The sequence below is a fragment of the Ipomoea nil genome, unplaced genomic scaffold, assembly GCF_001879475.1.
Source record: "Ipomoea nil cultivar Tokyo-kokei standard unplaced genomic scaffold, Asagao_1.1 scaffold1125, whole genome shotgun sequence".
NCBI lineage: Eukaryota > Viridiplantae > Streptophyta > Magnoliopsida > Solanales > Convolvulaceae > Ipomoea > Ipomoea nil.
In genome coordinates this window covers 99,611-107,302 of record NW_017617553.1, presented here as the reverse complement: position 1 = coordinate 107,302, position 7,692 = coordinate 99,611, and the positions used below count along the sequence as shown (strand labels likewise).

General features: G+C 35.4%; 1 long non-coding RNA gene across 2 annotated transcripts; it reads left to right on the top strand.

Annotated features, from left to right (window-relative positions):
- The first annotated feature begins 596 nt into the window (after positions 1 to 596).
- On the top strand, positions 597 to 5,508 carry LOC109183365. Of its 2 annotated transcripts, none has more exons than XR_002054531.1 (3): positions 597 to 697; positions 1,672 to 2,019; positions 4,753 to 5,508. It is a non-coding gene; the product is annotated as an uncharacterized LOC109183365 (long non-coding RNA). The 2 variants fall into 2 exon arrangements; XR_002054530.1 differs by lacking the exon at positions 597 to 697 and adding an exon at positions 704 to 1,118.
- Positions 5,509 to 7,692: the final 2,184 nt, after the last annotated feature.

Below are 7,692 nucleotides of genomic sequence, written 5' to 3'. Positions count from 1 at the left end.
GCAACATCAAGAAATCTTGTACAAGTTCATACGAAGATCAAGCTTCATCAAGTCAAGATTTCAAGTTAGAGATACCATCAACCTTTTCCAACCACTCAACTCTGTTGGAGTTAATAGAGGCGGAATAAACTCAGAGGAGTTGAAAAACCTTAGCAAGTTGCTGTCCCACTTAGTGATCAATGAAGCAAGCTTGACTTAGTTTGTACTAGGAGTGATAGTTCAAAGCCTTTCACGAGTTGTGAAAGAAGAGTGGAGTATGCTTTGTTAATAGCCGAACCACTATAGTACACAAGGGTATTTTAATAATTATATAACTTATTCTCTTTCAATCCCTTGTAATTATATACCTGTGTACCAAATAATACAATTTAAATTCCTACTTTATTCATACCTTATTATTTTTCCTACCAAATTATAATTCCTCTTTCCCTAATTATTTCCTTTCAACCAAATACCCTCTAAAAAAAAAAAAAAAGTATGATTGTCGGAGCGTCACAAGAAGCCAGAATCCGGGGTCCTACTCCTATTTGCACTTAAACTCACCGGATCTCGTGCTCGGAGCGAAGATCTTATGTTGCCCCCCCCCCCCTAGAGAGCAGCGGATAATTACCTAAAATTCAGGTGCATATGGACTGCCACGTTGCTACTCTCTCTTCCATCACAACCTTGAAGCGCCAGCCGTCTCTCTAGTATCTCTGTGAGTCTTTCTCTCACTTCACACACACTCTCTCATACGTACGATCATCGCCCCTCCTTCTGGAATTTCACTTTCTAGGGTTCGGGATTCTCTTCGCTTTTGTGCCGCGGAAGGCTCTGTGAAATGATCTTTTTCCGCTTTTTTATTTTTCTATGAATATCCTCTTCTTCTTTTTCTTAAAGCTGGCGTTGAATCGTGTATACGATTCGTATATCCTATGATCTTCTGGTTCGGGTTTTACTACTCGATCCAATTACTGTTAGGCGGAGCTTGCATGTTTCAAGTGATCGATCTGCCGTTTTCTATAGCATATCATTGATAAAATTGTCACTGTTAAAATTTTTTTTAAGCTTCTAATCATGGATTCAGATATGTTTTTCGGGGTTTGTAACTGATGCTCACGGAGTTGACTGCTTTGAAAGTAAGATCGGATCCGTGTTTTTCTTGAGCTTCGTTTTTTCTCTTTGAATACAGAGAACAAAAATTTCACATTGGTGTCAGTGCTATGAACTTTTGCCTAAAAGGCAAGTGTGATAAAAAGAACAAAATCAAGCATATCACCCCAAAGATAATATATTATTCTTATTGGTAGTAGTGTTATTGGTGTGAAAATTATAGACGCAAATAGGAATTTGTGTATTTAATGTTGTCAAAGGAATGATCAATGGTACTGATATAGTTTGGATTTAAATGTTTTTTTTTTTACTATCATTTCTATCTCACAAACTTTGTTACTTGTTAGAATGTGACAATGTATTGACCTTACACTCATGTATCATGTGACAATTGATTGAGGAGAGGGGTGGGAGCGTGCATTTCTTTCTAGAATTGATTTCAGTTGCTTAAAGCTGTAGTTTTTATTTTTTTTCTTCAGTTTTTTCATTATTTTTAAAATTTTCACACTCTGTTGCTTTCTTGCTTTTCTGTTCAGAATTTGACATTCTATTGGCCTTTCACTAATGGGTTATCTGAAGGTGGTTACATCAATAAGAATTGCATTCTATGGCGCACTAAAAACTGCTGTTATTGACTTAGATGGTATGCAATAGCTGCCTGAGGTCTGTGATCATACATGCTGCTGGACGATTTGGATTTATTCAAACTGGACATAAAGGGAAATACAGTGTGGGAAGACAGTTCAACAAACTTCCTGGATTCTTGAATGTAAATAGCAGCGCAAAGTAAACTAGTTGGGGTAACAGGTTTACAACAATAATAAAGATGATGGTGGATACTGGTTCAACAGCTAAACATGAACCAGAACTTGATGCTTTGCCACAGAAGGATGATGATGGCGGTTATTTTAGTGGAGGATGGAAGAGGTGATATGCAAGTATGATTTTGTTATAAGCTTGGGAGATACTGATTTTTTATGAATCAATTTGACATTTTGTTGATCCCAAAAGAGGTAAGGTGAAAGTCTAGAGAGGGGGGGGGGGGTGAATAGACTTTCAAGCTTTTTCGCATAGCACAACAATTGTTAAGCCAGAGATAAACCAAAACTCTTAACTAGATTGTTAGAGTATGGTGCACAACGGAATTAAATAAAGATAAAGTGTGTGTGAGATTGTGTGAGTTATATATCTCGTGTAGAGCAAATAAAGAGCAGTAAGTAAAGAAAGCAGTAAAGAACACAAGACAATTATAGTGGTTCGGAGGTGGTGTAATCCTCCTACTCCACTTGCTCTTATCTCCAAGAGCAATTCACTATATCCACCACTTCTTGGTTCCAAGATACAATGAATTCTGTGATCTAGTGCTTTGATCACCAAGCCCACACTAATCACGCCCAGTGACACCACACTGCTGCTTCGGGTTTCACGTCGCCGCGCTACTATCCCAGGATTTCACGACTCCGCGTTACTTTCCCCCCGTCTTCCACACTCCGGTAGAAACGTATCCAGTGATCTAGTGCTTTGATCACAAAGCCCGCACTAATCACGCCCAGTGCCTCCGACACTGCTGCTTCGGATCTCACAGCTCCGTGTGACAATCCAAGATTTCACAGCTCCGTGCTACTTTCCTCCCTTCTCTTGTTTTGCTCCAAGACAAGTTTTGTCTTGCTTCCAACTTCTGAGACTCTGTAGAAGATCTTCAATGATGCGCAGGTCTCTTTGATGAAGATGTAACACTCTGGAAAGATTTCTCTTGAACGCTCTGAGTGTTTTCTCGCTTTGAATATATCAAGTAAAGCACTTGATATTTATGCTCTATTTAGCCCTGTTTCTGAACTCTCTGAATATTTCTCTTTAAGCTCTCAGAGTTCTTTCTCACTTTTCTCACACTTGAAGATTTCTTTTGGTATGCTCTGCACCAAATGAGATTTTTGCTCTATTGCTCTATTCGTTCCCCTTAGTTCGTTTTGAGCTCGTGATCTTCAAGTCTTCATATCTTCATCATTTTATAGCTGGTAATGAGAATCTGTCCGTTGGAAAGAAACGATCTCATTTTTGAATTCTTGTATCTTTTGTTAGAGATCTTATCTTATCTTCTGGCAAAGTGTCAGAAGAGATAAGCTAGCCGTTGGTAGAGCTTCAACTTCATGCAAATGAGTACCCAAACTTCATCTGATATTCCTCTGGTTTTCTCACGTCTCTTAGAAATATCTGGGTTTCAGTTTTGTGTAGAATGGCTTCTCTGATCAGCTCTGAAGTGGTTCTTCGGATTTAAATACTTCAAAAAATATTCTTCAATTTAATCTCATACTAGTTAGACTAGTATTTTTCCTTGTGAGAATATTTTCACTGTAATTTTTTCTTCATCTTCTTCATTCTCACGTCTGGGTGTTCTCAGACTTCAAGCTGGCTTTGAACTTCCTCCCAATTTGAATTTCTCCTTTGTAATTGACACCCAATTGCAATTGACTTGTAGTTAATTGACACCCAATTTGAATTTCTCCATTGTAATTGGCACCCATTGACTTTGACAATTTAAATTTCTCCATTGTAATTGGCACCCAATTGACTTTGACTTGTAATTGGCTCCCAATCTACTCCTGGTGCTTCAATTGCTTCCCAATTTGAATTATTTGACTTTGACTCCCAATTTGAATTATTTGACTTTGACTCCCAATTTGAATTATTTGACTTTGACTTCGAAATTGGCTCCCAGACTTCTCCTGGTACTGAATTTCATCTCAATTTTATCTCTTCTTTGAATCGGTCCCTCAATTGCCACCCAATTTTCCATTTGTAATTGACGCCCAAAGCCAATCGGTCCCTCAATTGCCACCCAATTTTCCATTTGTAATTGACGCCCAAAGCCAAACTAGCGCCCAACTCCATTGCCACCCAATTTTCCACTTGTAATTGACGCGCAAAGCCAAACTAGCGCCCAACTCCATCAGATTTAATTAATTTTGGCTTCTCAAATTTTACAAGATTTTATCTCTTCTTTGAATCGGTCCCCAATTTGAAATTGCATCCCATAATTTTGGCTTCTCAAATTTTACCTTGTAAAATTGTTGATAGTGAGATTCAAACTTGAGTCATTTCATCACATAATATATCAGGCATCTTCCACTTCATCCATACAGCTTATTGGTTAAATCTCCAATCATCTTTGATGTACTCCTTTCTTTCCATAGATGCTTGATCTCCAAGTCAAATTCATGCAATCTTCCAATCTTAATTTTCTTTCACGAAAATTCTCCTGGGATATCTTATTGAGTAGTAGCGACATGATTTCATATCATTCATCATCTTCTTCTATTTGTCATTTTCTCCAGACAAATTCTTGATTTTAGGCTTTATATCTTCTTCTTCTATTTTCATGCATCTTCCTCTGTTTTTCTCTTTTGTAATTTAAATAATTTTCCGATCATGGTCTAAGACTCTACTAGACCTATAAAATAAAATTGGGAGATCTACAAATATATATTTGGCATATCAAAACCATTACACTTTATTCCTAACACATTTTTAGTTTAACTGTTTTCTTATTATGGCAGACGCTATGTTCCATACCATAGTGTTAGTCCCTTGGTTATGTATAGTTAATTACCATCTACTTGTAATACATTTTTTTGCTCACTTTTGTTCTCTTCTTCTGTATAGTGAGGATGGAAGACTGAGTTGTGGTTATTCAAGCTTTAGAGGAAAGAGAGCTAGCATGGAGGATTGTTATGATATTAAGACTTCTAAAATTGAGGGAGAAACAGTTTGTTTGTTTGGGATATTTGATGGTTAGAACTGTTTTAACCATCCTTCCATTTAAAATAATCTTGAGTTAGTAGCCATTGGTAGTTTCTTTAGCTCTTATTGTTAACTAAGTTTTTAGTTAATTAGTGATTGACTAACTAATTTATCATATACACACGTAATAAATGAGAATGTAAATGATTACCTTACATTTTTTGGAATAAAGTATGTAAATAAACATATCAGAGATGATGGCTCTACTGCTTCAACGGCAGTTCTAGTTGGCAATCATCTATATGTTGCAAATGTTGGGGATTCACGGACCATTATATCAAAGAATGGAAAAGGTATTTTCAATGTCTATAGATATTGACAGAAAGGAAAGTAACTTTGGAGAGAGAAGACAATTGCAATTGAATATAAAGAAACAAGGCTTTGATGCCTGTGTACTTTGTCTGCCACATTTAAATGTTTAACTAGTATCAATCTTATATCATTGTATATTTGTTTGAGACATAGTTGCCCAATATGTATAATGTATGTATACATGAATATGTGTTTGGTATTTTAATTGCTTGTAGATACCAACATATTGATCTCATCAAATCTTATAGTAGCTGTCAAGTTATTAAGCAATGTTAAAAACATGAATTTATTCATAATTCAGTGTCATTTACATAGTTTAGGCCTTTATGTTGTTTTCTATGACATATATTGCATCCAAAATGGTTTCTCTATTTGTATGCTAAATAAATATCTTTTTATTAACTTGACAGTAATTAGTAGGTTTGTAAACATCTAATTTTTACTCTTCAGGCCTTATTTAGACCAACTCTAATTTTAAGTATTACACCTGAAGTCCTTTTCATGCATAAAGACTCTACGTCAGCCATAGATAATTATTTCTTTTATTAGTATAATAGTATGTGTGTATTGAGATCTAATTGTAAAGGAAATATAATATACTGAGGGATAATAGAAGTGCTCTCAAAATGAAATATGAGAAGACTACTCTAGCTCCAAATATGTCGTGTTTCTTTTGTATCTTCAAGAAAACACCATTATGTGTGGTGTATTTTTTATTTGTGTGGTGTATTTTTTGACATTTCATTCTGGTGTATTTTCAAACACTGTATGGTGCATTTATGCATACCTAATGGTGTATGCCGCACTGACCGTACGGGAAGACCTGACCTATATATGGTAGGATTCCAGTGAGAACATGTGCTTAGGTGAAAACATGAGAACATATATATATATATATATATATATATATATATATATATATATATATATATATATATATATATATACACGCGCATTACCAAATTGCCACCGTTTTTTTTTTTTTTTTTTTTTTAAATTTGGTAATCCTGGATGTTAATCTAAACAAGGTCAATGGCTCAGATTAAACTTCACACTCGCGCCCACCCGCACCAGAACCGACTTCTATATATATATATATATATATATATATATATATATATATATATATATATATATATATATATACACGCGCATTGCGCGATTGATTTAATGCGTAATGTTTGTATTTAAATAAGTAATTTAAAGTATATCAATGCAAAATTATATAGAAGTTAATTGTAGTTGGTATTAAAATTAATGTTTGCACTTTTCTAAAAACAATTATCTAAATATCTATTGTAGTTGGTATGGTATTAGGTAGTAGATACTATTTTTGGTTGAAATTAAGTGTTGTTAATTCATTTTGGATTGGTTTGTCATTTTCTTTGTCTTTATTGTTTGTCCGCTTCTTTTTTGTTCTTAGTGCCTCATGTGCAATTGAGTGACTGATGCTAGTTTGTAAAAAAGAACATATTTGAATCTAAAATATGTTAACAATATTATTGTTATTTTTGAGTGATTGTTGTTTTAGTTTCATATATAATTATATCGGATTTATTAAAGGTGTTGGCTTTGTTGTACGAGTTGCAAACATGAATAGCATTAGAAGAATGAGTATGCATTTTTTTACAAATTAAATGTTAAAAATATACCAAAAGATAGAGAATGGAAAAAAAATCATATTATCGAGATAAATCTCTTTCACTTATATACGGGGGATGGCAAAGCTAAAGGGAACCAATTCGCCCAACCAAAAAAACACTTGAAGGCTCGACAAGTTTCCCAACTCTAGAGGAATCTGATGGATGGTGTACCAGATTGAATAAATGGATCGGTCCAAGAAAATATCTAGACCAAGGAAGCCTAAGAGGAGGCCAATACGAGACAGTGAAGGAGTTTCAATAGGATTAGACCTATTATTCATAAGATACCAAGGATTGAGCCTATCTTGTATTGGTCCCACTACTTTCAATATAATTATGACTCCCAATAGGAAACAACATAAGACTTTTATTCCTGGTAGGGCTCCGAGCCCATAATATATATAAATACCCCCAATATATGAAAACAATCAAGCAATTTTTACTACTCACAAGCAATATTCAAAAATATAATACTCACATTCTCTCTATATTCTCATATATTCGTTATTTTAACCATTGTGTTGGTCAGTCGTTGATTGCCCAAAAGTCATAAAACCAACACTGGCGTCGTCTGTGGGATCAACACGAAAACTTACATTTGTTCCTCAAACCTGAGATACAAATCCTAAAACCCTAGATCATGGTGACTACACGACAACATACTCAAACTAATCGGTCAGTCCGAGTTGTGCGGGAAACACTCAGTCGACCTGCCTCTCGCACAATGTCTCGTCGGTCTGTACCCGCACAAGGAAATGATCTAGAGAACTCCCTGGAGGAAGAGGAGGTTTGTTCAACTATACGGCCAGTCACTGGCATTCCCCAAACCCAACCGTGTCAGACCCCA